The 20,612-nt window shown below is 39.8% G+C and overlaps 1 protein-coding gene across 9 annotated transcripts in view; it reads right to left on the bottom strand.

The window, feature by feature from the left end:
- The window catches only part of CALD1 (caldesmon 1), a 198,696-nt gene that overhangs the window by 137,610 nt on the left and 40,474 nt on the right, over positions 1-20,612 (bottom strand). For 7 of the 9 annotated variants that reach the window (XM_075051280.1, XM_075051279.1, XM_075051283.1 and 4 more), the window contains exon 2: positions 19,488-19,572. The exons of the other annotated variants lie outside the window; for them this stretch is intronic. The gene's annotated coding sequence lies outside the window, so the exon portion shown is untranslated. The remainder of the gene's footprint in view (positions 1-19,487; positions 19,573-20,612) is intronic. 9 annotated transcript variants of the gene reach the window in all.

The following is a 20,612-nucleotide window of genomic DNA, read 5'->3' as shown; positions in this document are numbered from 1 at the left end:
TGAGGCTTGTCACACTCTTTGCACAGTTCAAAGACTGATTTTAAGCGTCCAGATTGTAAATGAAATTTGTCTACAAGACATAACCTGAGCTCCATTTATATACTAGCATCCCCACTGGGGATATGGTGCTCTATGTATTATAATATTTGCTCCTAGTAACTAAGAGAACAATCCCTGTTTATGCCCACAGATGGTTGCATCAAGTAGTTGTTTTAAAGGAGACCAAACCCAGGGTAACCAGTCATAGAAACATTTAGGTTGGAAAAGACCTTTAATATCATTGAGTCCAACCTACTTCACCAAAGTAAATACAAACTCTCAATGTCAAGAGTTTTGTTCTTGATGCAGGATAACATAATAGAAAGCAAAACACAGATAATGCTAATATTAAATATTAATAAACAAGCTACTAAGAATTATCAGGGTTCTAGTCATAAACAGTTTACAATGGGATAGAATATATTCTTAAAGAGAAATCAGCATGTTAATGAGTTGTTAGTTACCATGACTAATGAGCAATGCTATTTTCTACTGATATCTGTAAGATACATTGTTCATATCAGTAACTTGACTGTAACTTCTTGTGATCATTTACCAGCCCTTTATAAAATAAACTTGGCAATAAAGTACTGAAGTGGTCTTCATGGAGAAGCTTTGATCACAGAGCCCTGGAAGAAGTACTTCAAGATTGCAGCCCACCCTTGCCTTGCTCTCAAGCTCCAAAATGAGTTCTGACAGACAAGCACTTGGCTTGGCCAACATGCATGTTTCTAGGGAGACACAAAATATAGATTTCTGAAGGCATAAATAACAGTTAAGTGCCTAAAACTTATAAGTTTTAATAGGATTTATGCACCTTGTATCTTTGAATAAAAGATGTTCTTTGAAATCTTTGAATATCTTTGAAAAAAAAAATCTCCTTCAACAAAGACTGAAAAGAATCAGGTTTAGATAACCTAATTTTTACTCCCAGTTACACTCATTTACATTTAAAGATGACATTACACTCCAAGCATGGACAAATTAGTCTAATTTTTTTAGATTATTTTGAGATCAGGAGAGCAGTGGATGTTGTTTATCACAACTTTAGTAAGGCTTTTGACACCTGTCTCATAACATACAACATCTGCATAGATGAACAAAGAGATGGATTGAAAACTGGAAGAACTGTCAGGCCCAGAGGGTTGATACCAGTGTTATGAAATGCAGTGGGAGGCCAGTCACTAGTGGTGTACACCAGCGTCAACACTGGGACCAATACTGTGTAACATCTTCATTAATGACTTGCCTGATGGAAGAGTCCACCCTCAGCAAGTTTGCAGACAATATAAAACTGGAAGGAGTAGTTGATACACCAGATGGTTGTGCGGCTATTCAGAGGGACCTCAACAAGCTGAAGAAACGGTCCAACAGGAACCTTATGATTTCAACAGAGAGGTCATGGCGTCTCCATCCTTAGAGGTATTCAAAACCCAACTGGACACAAGCATGGGCAACTTACTCTAGCTGACCCTGCTTTGAGCAGAGGTGGGATGGACTACAAAATCTCCAGAGGTTCCTTGCAAGCTCAGTTGTTCTGTGATTCTGCATTTACAGTAGAGTTGCACGATAACTATACACTAATACATCTTTACAGTAGAGTTCCATGATGACTATACACTGATACATCTTGCAGTATGCGTAGCACAAAAGTACAGTGTGCAAACATACAAACCATACTATCTTCCATGGCATAAAAGTACAACAGAGGCTGGTTAGGTAATAACTTCTCTGTGGAAACTAGTCTTATTTATTCCAGTTTGCATCAGTTGAAGTTATGAACAATGCACATTAACAAGGTTTTGTTCTAAAGAATAAGTTTCAATGGTATCCTGATAAAAATGCTTCTATTAGAACAATTATTTTTAACGACTTAGCATCTTACACAGAACTGCTCTAATTATTGCCTTAATCAACATCATAACTTACAATACAACTTGCAATTAACATATGGTAAATAGCATCTGCCAATTAGACTATCATGTGCACTGTACATCTGATTCCTGTTTTCACTGGAATGCAGCTATTTGTGCTGGATCTTGTCCAGGGTCTCTGCTTTGGCCTCTAACGCTCTTTGGATGAGCAACCCTCAACTTTCTGCTGCAGTTAAGGGGAAGAGAAGATTCCTGCACATATGAATTACGTCATAGATATGAACCTTGAAAGGAGGTTCATTAGTCATTTTTAAAGCTCCACTACTTTAAAGTAGAAGAAAATAAATCACGGAACACATCCACTTCATCACTGCATAGCGTCATCACAGACAGCAAAGTTAAATCTGTATTAATCACACATATCCCACCATTTCTCCTTTTGTTCCCCTTCCATCCTTTCACTTTTCTTTTTTTGTTAAACTTCATGGACTAGAAACAAATACAGGCATTTTATTTAATTATTCAAGGTCACATCTCTGCTGTTACTGAGTGTCTTCTGCGGATGTCTAAGGATTCACACTTTCCAGTGCCACCTATAGTTGCTCAGCATCTGTCAGGACTGGATGGTTTATCTTGACAAATAATTAATCATTTCACTATTAATGATCCCTTTCCTCAGATATGCTGCTTTCTCTAGAGCAAGGATTCTCAAATAGCAACAAGTGATTGCTTCAAAGTTGTATACACATATAGGCTAAAGGACTGACTTGCCCTGTGCACTGTTTTGCACAGAGCCCACAGCTTCTGCTCCTGACAGATCTGCAATACCCAAACACACAGTGCTCAGCAAACCATAGAGCAGAAGTATCAGATGTGAAACCCCCTAAACCTCTTGCACGTTAAAAAAAAGCACAAGGCAAGTAGGAATTCTAAGCAAACACATGCTCAAAGCATGAAGGAAAACTCAGAACTGTCTTAAAACTTCCATAAGTGTTGCTTGGACTTTCCAAAACCAAAATCATTCAAAGAAACGTGTTCCAAATTGAAAAAAAAAAAAGCACCACAGAGAGTCTCTGCTTTTACCTGCCTCAGTAACTCATGCTAGGGTGGCAAAACAATCTTTATAAAAAAGATTTCACCACTGGCATAGGTGACAATTCTATTTAGGGTCCCAGAGGAAAAGCATGCTAAGGAGACAGCCACTGCCACCATCATCAGTCAAGCTACAGAAAACAGTTTGAGCCTTTGAAAGACACCCTTTTTTCCACCAAAAGAGAAAGCTGTGACCTGAGACTGAAGATGAGACTTATTTGCCTAACTCTGCCACGTGATTTGGGGTGAGACTGGGGGCAGGGGTTTGCCTCAGTGCTTCTTCTTCCCCTGCTGCCCTTTGATTCTCACCTGGTTAGATTTTAAGTCTTTGAGATCTTGGAATGCTTTTCAACATAAACAGTGCTTGAGCTCCTCACAAGTGTGGTATAAAACTATTAATACAAATAATAGAAAGTGTTTTGATTTCTTTTCTCTGGGATAGAGAAAATACCAATAGAAAGTCAAAGAAAGCACACAAAATTTTCCACACTAATCTATTGACTGCATGTTGCAGAGTCAAGGTCCATTACGAGCAATGGAGGCTTTGCTTCAGTCTGAAAGGCAAAGCTCAGTTTTCATTTCCATCTGTGTAATGTACATAGCAAAGGTTTATGTGCGACGTCCCATCACGTGTTCTCGTTGCTGTCAAATACAGAAAGGGAAGAAAATGGAGACATGAATCAATGAAGTCATTTTCCTTCCCACATACAACCTCAGGCTGAGGTGATGCCAGATTTCGCAAGCAAAACAAGTTTGAGTGGCAGCAACATTTAAGAGGAGAAAATCCAAAGGAAACCTATGTTCATCAAAAAGTGGTGCTGATGATCAACAGGCAGCATCCCTACTGTGAAGTCCGTAATGAATCAAGGTCTATGTGTGATACATTGCTGTCACTGCTGGGGAGCTTTAACTTCCATAAAAAAAGGGGGAAAAAGTGCATAAGGACTATACTCTCCCCCATGCCAAACAAATCCTGAAGGGACTGTAAGACTGGTTGCCTTTGCTCTCAAGGCATCCAACCTCCTGCTGATACATAAAAATCATATTGGTCTAGTAACTTCTGTAATTTCTGACAGCTCTTAATCATCTCTACTAAATTATGAACCATGTATAAATAAACATATGGAAAAAAAACCCTCAGGTCCCTTGGTTTCTCTTACTGGAGTAAAAATGGGAAGGGTGGACATGGGAGCCAGTTACACTGGCATTGTGCCACTTGGGGTGCTACTTCTGCCAGGGAATTTCTCTGCAGGATAGCTGTGGTTGGACTGCATCCTTTTTGCACCAAAGTGGACAAGACTGGGACTGAGAACATAATACTCAGTCTTTACCTTTCATCACTACTGAAAGTCCCACTGTAATTTTCACAAGAGTAGAAGTGCTTGGGAGAATTCAATTCAAGTTTCCCCCACTCTACATCTCCTCTGTTGATTAAGGTGTACGTGTACCCTACCTAGACTTATAAAATCCTGCATACCAGGATTCATCTTGCCATATCAGAATAAAGCTCTGCTGCCTTCCCCTTTCCTCCACATAGTCAAGTGGGCTTTAGCAAAAACAGAGATCAAAGAGTTCAAAACAATCAAGTGGAAATTGCTTTCCCCTCATTTCACTCTCCTTGCTCCTGACTTGTTACCATTTCACATGCCCTACTATTCAGTACAGAAGCCTCCATTTGAGGTAGGATTTGAAGAGGATGAGGGAAAGGGGGCAGAGGGAAAAATTGACCCATTTTTTTCCCTTGTGTATGACTTCTTAGAAAGACAGGTGAGGAAGGTACATGGCACCTTACCTGATGTATTAGCTACTCCTGTCATTTCAAGGTAACCTTAGATTTGGAAAGATATGCAGCAAGCTTGAACCACATTAAAGCCCTGATTTAGCAAAGTGCTTTGAAACACATGCTTACAGTTAAGCATGTGCCTAAATGCTTTGCTGAATTAGAACCTATGTTGGTAAAAGGGGCAATTGATTAATGGCTTATGACAACCACCAGAAACTAATGAGCCACAGACCTCCGCTTTTTCCTCCAAATGACTGTACTTAAACCCAAAGGAAATTTCATTATGGAAACAGAACACACTTATAAATAAATCATATATGTCTCCTTTGCAAATATTAATTTTTATCTGCAATTAGTGGTAAACCCAAACTTCCTTTCATATGGTAATCGGAGACAGTGCCATTTGCCCTATGTAACTGGTTACTCATTCAAACCCATAAATTTCTTTCTAGAACTTCATGGTTTACAGAAAGCTCTGTGAACCCAGCTAAATCAACCATGAAATATGCAGCATCCAACATACTAACCTAAAGGTTGCCTAACTGCAACATAAACTTCAGGATGAATCACTCCAGCACTGTATAATCCACCCAGAAACTAAGAGCTTAGTAACATGATGTGCCGAAACCTGCTTCAAGCTGCTTCTCACCGAGACACATTACAGGATCAAATCCCAGGGAATTAACACAAGCTATTCAAAGCCCTCCCACTTGAGAGATGGAAAAAGTCTGAAAAGTGAGAAGATAACCTTGGTCCTCTAAGATGCAATTCAGCTCTCTATTTGCCAAGCCGTACTCCACCCTGGAGGGTTTTTAACTGGCCATGTGTTTTAGCTGACTTCACTTTATTTGTATTTAGAGACAGGAAAATTCTGTGGCGAAGGCACATCTACAGCAGCCATGACACTCAAGTCTAATGTCAGCCTTATGTAAACATCAATAAACAACTCATCCTGTTTTTCCTAGCACCATTACTATTGCAGAGCACAGGCAATGCTTTCAGTATGACAAAAGCAATCACTTATGTCAACACTGTGAGGTCCTGATCTAACAGGTACACCTAGAAACTCCAAGATCATAAGTTACAAAACAGGGACAGTAATATCTGAGGTGTCATTGTTATAATTCATAACATATTTTAAATGATTCACCCTTTTTCCATTTTTACATGTGTATTTTAGTCATCTGAACCAGATTTCAAGAGTAGGCATATGATATATAATGAAAAATAACATTAAAAATATATTATTGATATCATACAGCAAGACTTTAATGGGTGTTTACAGCGCTTAAAGGGCAGAGATGGAAGCAGCCTTCATACAAAATGGTAATGGCGAGCAGTTAGTTTTTCATTGACACACTCCTTGAAAGTGCACTAGTTCACCTGTAATTTTAAGGATAACTGAGGAAGTTTGAATTCATAACCAGCTGACCAGTTACACTTAGACTGAGGTTTCACAATCACTAGGTTTGTGCACAAACATACCACCAAAGCCTGCAAATGTGATCATCTGTGGTCACAGGTTTGTCCTATTATCTTATGGAGTTTACACTAGCATTACACTTTTACACCAACTCTGTGCCCGCTTTGCATGCAAAGGCAATACCTAATCCACCAAAAATCCTGCCATTATGAAGTTAACCAGTCAGTTTGCTTGCTAGTAACAGGAATCAGCAGAGAGAATTTGTGTTACAGTTACATTACACCATCCAACTACAATGTTTCTTATCAATTACTAGGAGCCCTAATGCACAACTAACTTTATCACTAAACCATGACCTACTGGTAAGATGGGGACTTTACCTTCCACAGTTTTATTTAAATGTTCCTTGAATATCCATTACAGCCTTTGTAACAGACACAAACTCTTAAAAGGCAGCTCTGAGGAAAGAAAAGTGACACGACTAACATGCCTGAGCCTTGGGGAAATGACCAAAACCAATCAAGTCAGTGGAAAAAAATTGTTTCAGTTCCCTTGGTTTGGGTCAGATCAAATATGTACACGCTCTAACAATGCCCCAGAGGAAAGGGTGGGGAGGGAAAAGGAAAACACTTGATTTTTCTAAGTAAATGTTTGATGTGTTTACACTCTTGTTACACTGAAGAGGAAAACAAGTATTTACCTTCACACAACTGACTGTTACCAATATGTTTATTCTAATCCAGAGCCTATTGAAAAAGGTTATTTCAAGTTTCCATGGATTTCAATTAAAATTTTGTAAATGTGCCTAATACACAAATGGAATTTTATTAAAAACACCTAGCACTCAGTTGAGGTCTATGTATGTACGTACCACAGTAATGTGTACAAGATACTCCTAGGTTCAGACAGAAAACTTTCAGCACAGTTTCAAAAAGAAAGACAAGGTGGTGAGCTTAAAAACATATGTTGCTATTCATTCAGTGCATGGGAAAGTTGGAAACAGCAGCTATTTCCTATTCCTAGCAGAGTGAAAGTCTATAGTGTATCAGTTATCACCCTAAGAAGTAAATTTTGCTATTTCTAAAGGTGAATACTGTAGCTAGGCAGTCACCAGTGCAAGAAAGCTTATCCCTTTGGTAAGTCTCTTCTGAGAACATTGGCCAGATTCAGCTTGACCCACACAGAGCCCACAAAGTTGCGCCACGGACATCTGGCCCCATCCATCACACCCACATCTGGGCAAATAATGTAAAAAACTTGTATTCTTCAAAGGATTAGAGCCTTTTCTCTGCTTGATTATAGTAACAGACCCATTGTGAACTCTTACCATTATGCTTCATTACAATAACAAGTCCAATTTTATATTTCCTTAGCCTTGTATTTCCAAAGCTTTTTTCTCTACTGCATAGTTATACTGACAGACACTCTTTTTCATCCCCCCCCCTCCTTACAAAGGAGAAAAAGCTGGCTTGAATAGAGTGAATGGCTCAGTACCATTCAGGAACATATATGGACCTTCCCCCGCAAGGTCTGAATTCAGCATATTCGAACTGTGGCAAATGGATGTTAGGAACTGACAATATCTTTGCTACCATTGCAGATGTTGTCATTTTACTACTTTAGGAGACATATGTGATAAGAGCTATCCTCTTCATTAACAATCATCTTGGGCATCTAGGAAACCTCCAGAAGGCCAAGCTTGAGGAGATCTGGATGATTCTCCCACTGCTATGGTAAATTCACTTCAAAGACTCCAAAGTCTTTCAGTCATGGGGTAGCAAGGAGGATTAGAGGAGCAAGCACCTCACCTTGAAGTGTTCGTTTTATATGAAAGGAGCATGGTTTCCACTCTAATAACATGACATCTTCCACAGGACTCACTCCACTTTCAACAAAATACATTTGCTCTTCTGTCATAGCATTGCTTCTTCTTTCTCAAGGTTTCTAAACCCAGATATTAAAAATTAATGTGAAGCACGCCCACATGTGTTGAAGAAACTTGGCTCCAGATCCATCCTGCTCTCCTAAAGTGCTTCTCTAATGGCTGCTCTAATCACTTGCAAAAACTCATTGAAGCATTTCATGCATGCATTTCCACTTCCCTCATTGCTCTAGGGCTTGCCTTCCTATTTCAGCCTGTTTGTTTTTCAGCCTGACCTATGCTGTGAAGCCACTTGGTCATGAAGTGGCTGAATATATTAGGCAGCCCAAATCATTGATCAAAAAGATCAAGATTCTCCATTGACACATATTTTGCTATTAATAGCTTAAAAAATATAAAAGTTGGGAATTGCAAGTGAAAGCACTATTGACTAGTATAACAACATGCAAAGCCAGGCAATTTTCAGCTTTGAGCTTTCTAAATTTGCATGCTAAATCTCTCCAAAAAACATGATAGTGGTTTGATAATTGCTTTCACAAACACTAGATAGTGATTTACTAAATGAGGCAGTAATTCTCAGTTCTTAAAAATAAAAAGGAAAAAAAAACCCAACAGCCAGGGCTGATAGTGAATCGTACTGTAGGAACAATGTCATATGGTTGGAAACACAGCAATTGCAAACAGCGCTCCCTTCCTATTAAGTACTGGTCAGTTCCTGTCTGGAGTCCTGAGTCCATCTGCAGGTATACGTCGCTTCAGGAAAGATGTGGACCAATTGGAGGGTCCAGAAGAGGATGACAAAAGTTTTCAGAGATCTAGGAAACATGGTCTCCACAGAGAGGTTGGAAGGGTCAGGTTTGCTGAGCCTAAAAGACATGGTAATTCTCCTCACATATATTAAAGAAGAGAATTATAACCTCTTCATATCCACTGAGGGCAAGACAAGACACAGTGTGCTTAAGATGGAGCAATGGAGACTGATTTTCTCCCTTGACACAAGCAATTTCCCTATCAATTAAGAGACTTACGGAAACTACGTAAAGAGAAGGATAATTAAACACTGTTACAGGTCAAATGAGGCAAACTGCTAAGCTCTGCAGGGGACACTTCCAGAACAGAATGCACCACTCAAAAATTATTTAAGTAGTAACCTCTGGTTTGGTCCAATACAATGGACTGGATTACTTGTCAACGTTTTTTCTAGCCTACCTTCTATATTCTGTAATGCAACCTGCCAGTTTCAGCATAAGTGCTATATGTGTGTCTTCAACAAGAACAGCAGTAAGCTGGAGCTCATCAGAGGACCACAGGAAGGAGGAGGAAGTGCACAGTCATTACCTTCTCCACAGAAGCACTTGCAGAGAAAGATTCCTAAGGATTCAACTGGCAAGTCAGCACATCTTCATAGCCAAAAGGTATCAAAAATCGATGACAGATGTAACAAAACCAGAACCCAAGATACTTTGACTATGGACATTCTGTTAACCATAGATAACAATCAAATCAACATACAAAACCCCAATCTAAAGCCAGATTGGGATAGCTGTATAATGAACTCAAGATGCAGACATTTTCTTGCCAAGCATACAATTTTAAAGTCCATTAATTCAATTTCTTTTCCTTAAAGCAAAAAAATCTGAACTGAAAATTTAAAGAGAGATTTTAAAGAGATACAATGGACAGTTACTAGCTTTGACTTTCACTGAGTGCCTATTTCCTGTCCTTGAAACTCTCCCCCTAACCACTGCTATTTTCACTTGGATTTCCCCACGTATTTAATTTGTTTATAAAATTCCTTTCCTATTATTATAGAACTCTGATCTGTTATTTTTGTTTGGATCATAAGCATAACATCAGTGATACCAGCTGTAGCTGCTACTCTACCAACATCAGCATTCTGCCTCCGACAGTGGCTATGAGATACTCAGAAGTAGATGAAACAAATCCACAATTCACCTATCAAATCACACAATAAAAAGCAGTATAAGACAGGCGAATTCTTTTTCTGAATCCCTCAGCATTCAGCTTACACTCTGGAGCATGAGATCTGCTTACCTTTAACTTCACAGGCACATCTACACATCAAGAGTCATAAAACAAAATCTTCTTTTATATCCAAGCTACTTAATCAAATTCTTGGCAAGATTATTAACTAAAATTCTGGAACAGATAGGAGGGGGGAAAACAGCAACAGGAAGACTTTTCTCCCCAAAACACAAGTAAATGTAGTAGTAACTCTTTAGCTCACTCTGTTACATGCCATAAGCATATGGAAGGAGGCATACAAGAAAAAAAAACATCCAAAGAAACACCATGATTCTGTCCCAAAAAGAACACAGGTGGGCCATAATCAATCAGTATTTCAAAATAGCTGCCTTTTATACACATAGAATAGGAGGCTGAATCCAGAACACATTCAGATCTCAGCTTCATACTGCTGGCTTACCTCTGGGAAAACATATCAAACCCCAAAATCTCCTACTGGGTTATTTAGAAGTTCATTGAAGACTTTGAAGTTTGGGTCCAGGCTGTAGCCAGCTCATTCAGACTCATGCTCAGGCTTGGGAAAGACCTGAATTGTCTGTAAGCCCAACCACCCCAGCCTTCCTGCTGTCACAGGCATATTCATTTCATACAGGTGAGTCCTTTAGCAAAGTCACCTGGCCTTAAAAGGACCACCTCTGAGGGTCCAAGATCCCCTCAACTTAAATCAAAACTGTCTTTTGCCTATATCAGGCTAGTTAATATTTAGGCCACCGTGGGGTTTACCAAGTCAGCCACTGGAAGACCTTTCTGGGGACCAGTCTCCAGACCCAGTCCTCTTCTAAACAGACTCTATGACCCCCAGACAAGGCAGTCTGCAACTCTGCTCCCTCTCTGCACATGCCTATTTTTGTTTATTTTAGGTTGGAAACACTTCAGGCGGGAATTGCATCTCACTAAATATTCACATGAACAGAGCTGTAGAGGGTCACTGACATACAAATACTCCTCCTGGTCAAGCATATGTTGCCTAATCTGGTTCTGCCATGTCAGGTTATTCCCAACAGGAAAACTGAGGTACAGAAAAACAAGGCATCTTGCTGAATTCCTGTCTCTGCTCACACAGAGACACAATCCCCTAGCCCAGTCCTGGTAGTCTAGGATTAAGCCAAGGAAAGGTCCACATGCAGATGCCAGTTACAACTGAATTAGTTGCAGCGCTGACTACAACAATACTATAGCAGGAAGAATTTCTGCTAAGGCTGCTAAAAGCCAGCCAAAACACAGGCTACACTTTCAGCAAGCGTGGGTCATTTTAGTTTCTGTGCCATGTTACCCTGCCACAATCTCCCCTCTCACTGCTGAGGAGATGCTGTCCTCTGCTCATAACTATCTGTGGTTAAAACTATGCCTTAGTCTAGTCAAACATAAATTCTCTACAATGTGTTTTACTTTCATATTCTTTATAAGTGGCCATTTGGGGGGCTGCTTGGTTGGGGTGTTCTTCTGTTTGCACATTTTATGTGCAAGTTGGACAGTGTAGAGAGGATACATTTAGATCCAAATCAGAACCTCTCATGTTCCTCTCATACTTAAAGTTGGATCAGAGTTCAGATGAAACAGTGCCAACATTTTCAAACTGCTCTCAGAAGATTTTAGCTGGAATATCTTCTGGACAGTAGCTGTTCTTGGGAAGTCCACCTAAGAGCAAAATTCCATAGAAATGCTTCTTGCAAGAGCTGAACTACAGCCCTACAGCAGAGCTCCATTCTGTACTGGATCTAAAATGGGAACCAACAGAAGTGTTTCTCTCTCTCTAGCCTCCCCTCCCCCCATTTCCCATGAGTGAATTCAGCACTGAGGCTGCATTTACATCTATTTTGTCTTAGTCCGATGTGTTGTGAGAGTGCAGAACACAAATAGTCACCTAGAACCTCCTCCCTCCTGCCCCAAGAGCTCATGTGCTTTTGCACAACCTCCTTTCACTTTTCAAACCTTTCACACACCTTTCAGTCCTCACCCATGGCTCCAGTCTATGGCAAAAGCCTTCACCTGAGCAGTAACTTTCACACAAGTGGTTTTGTAATCTTTCAATCACCAAACTATAAGCAGCTACATACAGTGAAAAATTCAGCTATCACTAAGAAAACTTTTTTTCAGCTATGTTTGTCCCCAACCACCTCAGAGCATTCACTTCCAAATATAAACTTAGCTTACTGAAGCTATAAATCATGAATGTATTTGTAAACCTCAGGGACCATTATTGCAAATTTCTCAACTCACATAAGCAGTACTGGACCTGATTAAAAAGACTGCCCATGAGTCAGCCTGGATCTCAGATATGTTACAATACTCTGAGAACCCCTCACCGGGTATATACCACCAGTAAACACCAGCTCCTCACAAAGGAACATCAACTGGATGTTTCTGCAGTGAAAACTTCACCAGCTTTGTATCTTACAAAGATGATGGGCAGAGGACAGTTAGACAAATCTGCCTCCAGCTGCATCTGCTTCATGCAGCAGGGTATGACAGAGTTTTCTTTAATCCAGTAAATCCACATGCTGTGCCAGTGAGCGGATTACCAGCCTGGGTTCAGAAGAAGCATTTGTGAAGCGTCATCATTCACATGAGTTCAGAGTACATGTAAAAATAATATTTTATTCTCTCCATGCTCCACTCCTAGCTCTGCTACATTTTTTTGATGATATTGCATTCATTTTGTGCCGATACAAACACACCTAAACAAAAGACAGGCTCACTTCCTTTTCTAAGATTTTTGGCTGATTGTATACTTGCTTGTGCAGGTCTCTCAAAATAAAAATCAACAGCTGGGCAAAACAACAAAGCAAATTTGGGCATGTTAAAACTATATTCTCAATAGGTCTCTAGTGAACTTTGCAGAGGTTACACTTAATATAAAGTTCACCCTTTTCATTTGATTCAGTCCCCCCCTTCTTTTAGCAAACAAGGTAACAAATTATGATGTGCAAACAGAAATTTTGATGATGGTCTTCCTCAATTTCCACAAGCCTGGACAACATAAGCTTGCAGGTCACGTAATGTGGTTTGCTGCAGGCCTTTGCCCAAATATTTTACATTTCCACTTCTTTATATTTTCCAGATCATGTACAAACTTGAGCCGACCCTCACAGCAGCCTTACCAAAAGCAGCTACTATAGCATTATCATCCTCTGACTCGTACAGACACAGGGGTCAAGAAGTCAAATGAGTTGTATAAGATCATAAACATCATCAGCAAAAAGCAGGGTCAGAACTCACAAGACTCCAGCCTCCTGGCAGCACAGTGCTGTCTTTAGCTACAAACCACAGGCATGGCTTCAGCCATTTTTGCATCTTTGAAAGATGTTATCAAAATTCACAATCAAAAGGCTCAAAGCGTGTAATGTTGACCTTGTTTAATACCGTTTCTTAGGAGTACACATCAAATAATGCATGATATGGTAGCAGAAAGAGTCCAAGCAATATTAAGTTAAATACAAAGGCAACCTCACAGGGCAGAAAGGTAATATCCCTAACACAGCTCTGTGGTGATCACACCTGGAATACTTCATTCAGCTCTGGAGAACTCATTTCCTGAATGACAATAACAACCCGGAGGAAGATCACAAGAGAACCATAAAAATGTTAAGCAAGCAGAGAGGGACTGACTTACAAAGAGAGATTAAAAGAGCTAAGGATGCATCGACCGACTAAATACTTAAGAAGGGGACGTGACAACTGTCTGCAAGTATTAGAAGAGCATTAGCAAGGGCAAAGAATAATATTAGTGAAACAAGAGTTTACAGCTACAGGAAGCAATAGTAAATTAAAAATTATGAAAACATTTATTGATCAAAAAAGTCATTTTAATAGCAAAATCTACTAGAGTATGGAGCAGACCTGATAATATGCCTAACCAACACTACTGCTTCTCAACTTTTTGTCCTTTAAGAACACTAAAATTGTCAGCTAAATCCTGAAAACACTCTACTTAGAAATTTTAGGTTGAAAATGAGTTTTGAAATTTTCCCAGTGGAATATTCTATCCCTGGTTCAGGAAATTTCAGACATCCTTAACCCTGAAGCAACACAGACATGTCAGGCCCATTGCTTTTGCACTACCCCGGTATAAGCTATAGCTCTGACTAGGAACTCCCTGACACAAGTAGACCAGCCTGCGTGTACTGATGAGCAATGTCCCAAATGGGCAGCGGCTCCTGTCTCTCATCTAACCATCCTGAAGAACAATCATGAAAATAAACGCCAGATCCTATTCTACTTGGCTTCGGAATAATTTGCAATTACGAGGGAACTAAACAACTCAATATTTAGTATCTTCTGTTTCTCCTCTTTGTTTTCTCCAGGAAACTGGACAGGCACAAAAGTGAACCTTCTCAACACAGAAGACTCCATCTGCCAAACTCAAGCGAATCTTGTTGTAACAGTTTAGAGAGTCATTGATCCACTTGTTCACCCTGTTATTCTGCTGGGGATTATCAGGCTTTGGATGAGTCTGCCAAAGCGAACTGGTACGCTTGTGCCTTACCCAGTCAGGTTCACTCCACTCCTCTTTTTCACCCGAATAACAGCATAATAATTAACTAGTGGGCTTTTACTGGGATCGGATTTACAGAGTGATCAAGATCTATGGATGAAAAGCACAAGGGAACCACAAACTTGTGTTATAATAATGTCAACTTTGGGTTCCTTTGTCTTGGGAAATGCTCTTTTTTTTGCTACCAAACTGTAATGAAAATTTTTAAAGGGTTCTATTTGTCTTATTTTATTAAACCTGCTAGTTTTTAAGAAAAACAGTGGCTGTCTACTCCATAAAATATGAGCACAAACAATAAGTACATCAAAAGCCTATTGCTGGTTGGCCAATTTCCATATAACCTAATATGGTTAAGAAAATGTTTGACTGGAGCCCAGAGCAGAGTGCCAAATTTAACAACTCTGCAGTAAGCAGAATGCCACAGAGCCCTCTGCTTAGGCTCACTGTAATTTCAGTTCAGTACAGTTACTACCTATTCACATGAACTAGACCATAATTGTACTTCTGCACAGTTAGAAAACCCAGACACTTTTGTTCTCTCTTCCCTGCCAATGAAGATTAACGCTAGCTGCCGTACAAGGCTTTCAGAGATAGACGCTCATTGGAGTGTTTCCCTTCTTGGGCTAGATATATTAAGGAAATCCCGGGCATCCTGAGGATATAAAAGAACATACACTGTATGAAGCACTCGGCATTTTTGTAAACATCCCAGAAAGTGAAGGTTTTAAAGGGCTCCAATACAAGAATACACACTTTCTGTATTTACTGCTAATGTATACATGAGTTTTTACAATATCAAATCTATATGCAGGGCAGGTATTTTCCTCACTGTCTCACTACTACTGCCATTTATGAAACTTGGCAAGGTGCAGATTGCTTACCTGCCTCTGAGCCCACTGAAAAATAAGCCTTGCCCACTCATGTTATGTATTCGCATTTCCATCTTTCAAATTTTACTGGGCAGCAAGTGATTTAGGATTTTTAAAGAAAGACAAAAAAGGGTCACAAAGCAAATGAATGACATTATCAAGGCCAGTCTTTAAGTCACAGTTCAGTCCTCTCACTTACTCTTTAATCTAACGCCACTGAAATCATTGTGAAGTCTGATAACAGGGATTTGGCAACAGTGGAAAACTGGATCCTTGAGCTTATATCAGTGAAACAAGTCACTTTAGGCATTAAAAGAACAATGCCACCTTGATTATGCAAAAGGGTTAGCTGGCCTCTCCCAGATCATTTCCTATGAGATCATATGCAGACTTGGAAACAGAAGGGACTGGTTTTAGGAAGTTTGAAAGCCTTTTATGGATTATATTAACAAGGCACAGGCTGTTCCCTAAAACTGATTGTACAACAAATTCTATCACAGCCACATGCCCTTGGTTGGAATGCCTTTAGCATTTATGATAGTACCAACAACAACCAAAAAAAGCAGCAATTCTGTCATTTAATCCCTGTGACTTTTTTTTTTTTTTTTTTTTAAGAGTACTGAGTATTAATTGTAATTTTCTGGGTGTCGATAGCACACAACAGGTTACAATAGGATATCTGTTAGGTTCCTTAAACTTTAAAGCATCTTGCGGAGTTTAGCCACAACTTCAGAAAAAGTTAAATACCTGTCTTACGTAGGTAGAAAAAAAAAAAATAACGCTACTTTGTAAGATTTTGGAATGATACCTAATAACTCTTAAAGGCCAATTTTTATGTTTCTTCTCCAATAAGTACTAACAGAAAAACATACATCTACACAAAACCACATCAGTGCTTGGAAAATACTTTTTTTTTTTTTTTTTTTTTTTTTTTTGCTATTTGAGGTCTTAGCTAATGCATCTCCTACCAAACACATTTTCCAGTCAGTTTAGTTACCATACATTCATTCTTGATACAGAAAATTAGAAAGCAAACCAGCAACTGCACTCCTTTTCTAAGAATTAATGCTGTGCATTGTCTTATTTTTTAAAATTTTACATCTAGGCATTATTTTTCTGGTGATGCATATTAATGAGGCAGATGCCTCACATGCACCAGGACTGCCCTGTAGTTCCAGACAGACCCATGAGTCTATAAACATACCTCAAATGCTATAACTCTGTTTGGAAGTGTCAAGGCATTATATGAAGGCCCTGGTTTTCAGCCTGTTTAGCAAGGCTTATGCATCACTTGGGTTTCATGTTAACTCTTTGATGATGTATATACTGCATGCTGAGCTTTATAAGACCTGCACTGTAAGAGGCTGAATTTCACTGTGGGAGGCAGACTGATCTGTTAATTGAATTAGCTAACATTCATCCATTTATTAGCAATATTAGCAGATTTGGCTTTCTGTTGAAAGTAACAGAACACTTTCAAATAACAGCTCTCAAAGAAAAGTAATAATCTTCCCTTCTGTTTACAGATGGGGGAAGAGAGGCATGGATAAATGCAGTTACCTGCCCAAGCCCAATTGGTCGTTCAACAGCAGCACCTCCTGCATCCTAATTAAGTCCTTCACTGCACCAGGTTGCACTTTCTCCTACCATCTGCATGGTCCGAACACTAATATTATCTGCATCACTGCTGCTGTGGCTGGAGAACCAAAATATTTAGAAAGAAGATTCCCCCTTTGTCAAACTGCTATCTCTTATTAGAAATACAACACATTTTTGTTCTTGTTGGGACCGAAGAGAAATAAGAGGCACCTGAGCAGAGGAATGAAAAACTCACAAATTTGTTATAATTTGCTATCTGTTTAATGATAATGCTGTTCTCTCTGCTAAAGAGAATGCAACAATTAAAGACAACTGTTGCCTTTGCTCAGTTCGGGGAATAACCACCCCTGATACAATCTCCCAGGAATCCATCCTTAGAGCCTTGCCCGTCGCTATTTATAACTGAGTAAATATTAGAGGATTCACATCTTTTGCCCTGAAAAAACAAGACCTTTGACCTTAACATTTCTTTGGAAAGTGCTTTAGAGAAGACTGTTACTCTGCAACAATGTTTCCTTCCATTAAAATTTCTTCTTAAAATATATAGCCCAAAGGAGGAACACTAGACCTCAAATATACCACAAATATGGACAAGTCTGCCTGCAGGCATTTGGAGGCTGGGAATTTGCCCAAAATGTTATCCTTACAGAATTAACCAACTCTGTTAGTCAGCATAGTTAACAGCCTCAAAAAAATCATTTTACTCTGACATGCCTTTGTCAGGACAGCTCACCAATCGCATATAACATTGTTTTCCACTGCTTAAGGATTAATTATTCCCAAGGACTGAAACTGGAGCCTTTACACTTCTACGTGCAAATAAAAAAAGTGTTTGGAAGCCAATACTGTTCAACAAACTATCACTTCCAGGTTTCCATTACTCCTGGCTTTAGCCCAGCTCACTCTGCCTCCCCTTTCCCTCATCTCCTGACACAAGGTGTGACAGCCAGAGCCCAGAAGAGCAGGCAAGCTATGACTGATCACACAAACTCAGTACCTGCTCAGGACTCTGCCCTGCTTGGGACTCTTATATCTGCCTGATGAACACCAGTCATCATAAAAGGCAGACTAGAAAAATGGTACAAGACAGGCAACACAACTCAAAGGCATTTCTGCTATTTATCTGCTTTTCTTTCTTTATCTGCTTTTCACTCGCTAAGAGTTAATGCAGACACAATAGCCCATCAGTTCTGCCATGTATATGACCGTGACTTCTTAGGACACTTACAAAAACATTAACCTCATGGGAAAACTCAAAATCAGATCTGTGATATCCCTCATCAAAGACACAGCCCTTCATAGTGGCCAGTCATTTCAGAGAGGTGTTCAACAAACAGGGTAACCATTCAAGGCAAGTCCTTTCCTCACCTCCTCATCATGGTTGGCTTCTTCACTTAAGTTTTAAATCCCTTTTAATTATTTTCCTTAGTCTTTGCTACTATAACTCTGTATTGTATTACTATTTTATATAAATGCCCCATCCTTTTGGATCAGTGAATTTGCTACACGTGACATCATAACCTCCACCTGTGTAGTCAGAATGATGGAGTTCCCTCACTTGGAGCAATCTGTGCTAAACAGCAATTATAAAACAAGTGTAACCTGGGAACACTTATTATTATTATCATTGCTTAGCAAGACTCCTATCAAGTGCTGAAGCAACGGTCTTTTGAAAGGCAAATTTCCTCCCACCTGGCAAGCAGAATTGTTTTACATGTTCCTATCAAACTAAAACCAGAACACCTAGGGAATATAGAGTCACTGATTTTGCTGACATACTCAGCAACATTATCTTAATGACATATAATAGTCTCCATATTCATAACCTTTCACTAGGAGACAGACTAGTATGGCTGTTGAGCTGAAATAATTACCCCAGCCTGTACCCTGTGTGTACAACTGATGTGTGTGTGCAGAGATGACCGCGTGTAGGTTTAATGAGAAAGACAAATAAGAGTTAGGCCTCTCAAGGGAACGAATGCTCCCTTTCCATTCAGGTAATGTCCAGAGACCATGGGAGGCACAACGTGGAAAAATTTCTCCAGTGTTTCAGAGTGCAAGATTACCACGCACATACTTACTCATAATCCTTAGCACACAAAACACTAACAAAAGGAAACATCAAGGTGCAAAACTCCCAAATACCCAAGTAATTTTTGACAGTCAGTTCAGTCAAAGACTGCCATAAAGTATCTTCCCAATGTGTTAAATTAAACCAAAAACTAACCACCCAGAATGGCCTCTTTCCACATCAGACCTTGAGTTTCAAAGGAAACTGAGCTAACACTAAAGTGCTGCTCATGATAGCAATTCTCTCAACTGAAGAGAAAATACCTCCAGGAAAAAAAAAAATATATATATAAAAGCATCAATAGCATATCTCACCAGTTATGATGCCCCTGAGCCTGGAAGATGCTGCCTCTTCAGCTCCCAAGGGATTCTTTGAATGACCAAATGGTTACCACAGGCACTGGAAAGACAGAAATGTTTATGGGTGGGAATGAAGGCGGCACCAAAGATGGAACAGCTTTAGAGTAAGGATGATCTAGAAAGCAGACCAGATCTCTATCCTTGCTGCATTTGCTGGGTACTTTTCACCACTGACTAAGCTGACTAGCAGCTACTTTTCTTTTCCAGTGACTCCTCCGTGAGGAGGAAGAAAATCCCAAGCGAGAAAGGGCAGACTGCACTATGCATCCGAAGTCCCATTAAGGGAAAAGAGTTGCTTCCACTTGCAGGGAAAACTGCTCCATTCACCTGATCCTGCTGCCATGACCGTAACTCAATCAATGTAATGCAATCCTGAGAACAGCCTGGGAAGCATCAGCCACAGAACTGAGAATTTTAATAGCCAAACTGCACCGATTAATATGGAGCCAAACCTGATTATGTCCTCATGATTCACTTCACAAAAAATATCTGAGGGAATTCCCTATTTGTTTTGGCTGTAGACCAGCACAGTTCCTTGATTGCTGGCTGCCTCCAGTCAAAGATGCAAAAATGTTTGGCTATTTCTGCATAGCTGCTGGAGTGCATTTACACAGTTTTTGAAGACAGGTTGTTTGTCTGCCTTTACATGTACTTAGCCACTTTTTGACTAAGAGTAATAGAACAGCCACCTCTGAGTAATAGCCAGGATAAATGATGGCAGCTTGGGCAGTGTGTGGTGAGACTGGAAATTGCCTCTGAGCAATCCCTCAACAGGAGAACTGCAGGGAGTTCCTGGGAGAATAGGCTCAGATATCCCACTTGGAGTAACATAAGCCAACTGGGAAGCTGCTCAGTGGCTCCGGTGGTTCCCATCCCCTTTCGTCTACAGCAGCAGTGAAAAGACAAAACTTCCAAATGTCTATATACTCACAAAAGACAAAAGGCTGGTATCACAAGGTCCGAGAAACTTCATTTATCTGTTAAACCAGGTGAAGAAAGATCTCTCAAAAATGAGCTGGCTTCACAATCAGCCTTTAATTAGACAAATACACAGTTCACCTTCCCTGTTCTCTACCTAAT

The sequence above is a fragment of the Buteo buteo genome, chromosome 19 (assembly GCF_964188355.1).
Source record: "Buteo buteo chromosome 19, bButBut1.hap1.1, whole genome shotgun sequence".
Lineage (NCBI taxonomy): Eukaryota > Metazoa > Chordata > Aves > Accipitriformes > Accipitridae > Buteo > Buteo buteo.
This window is presented reverse-complemented; position numbering and strand designations above follow the sequence as displayed.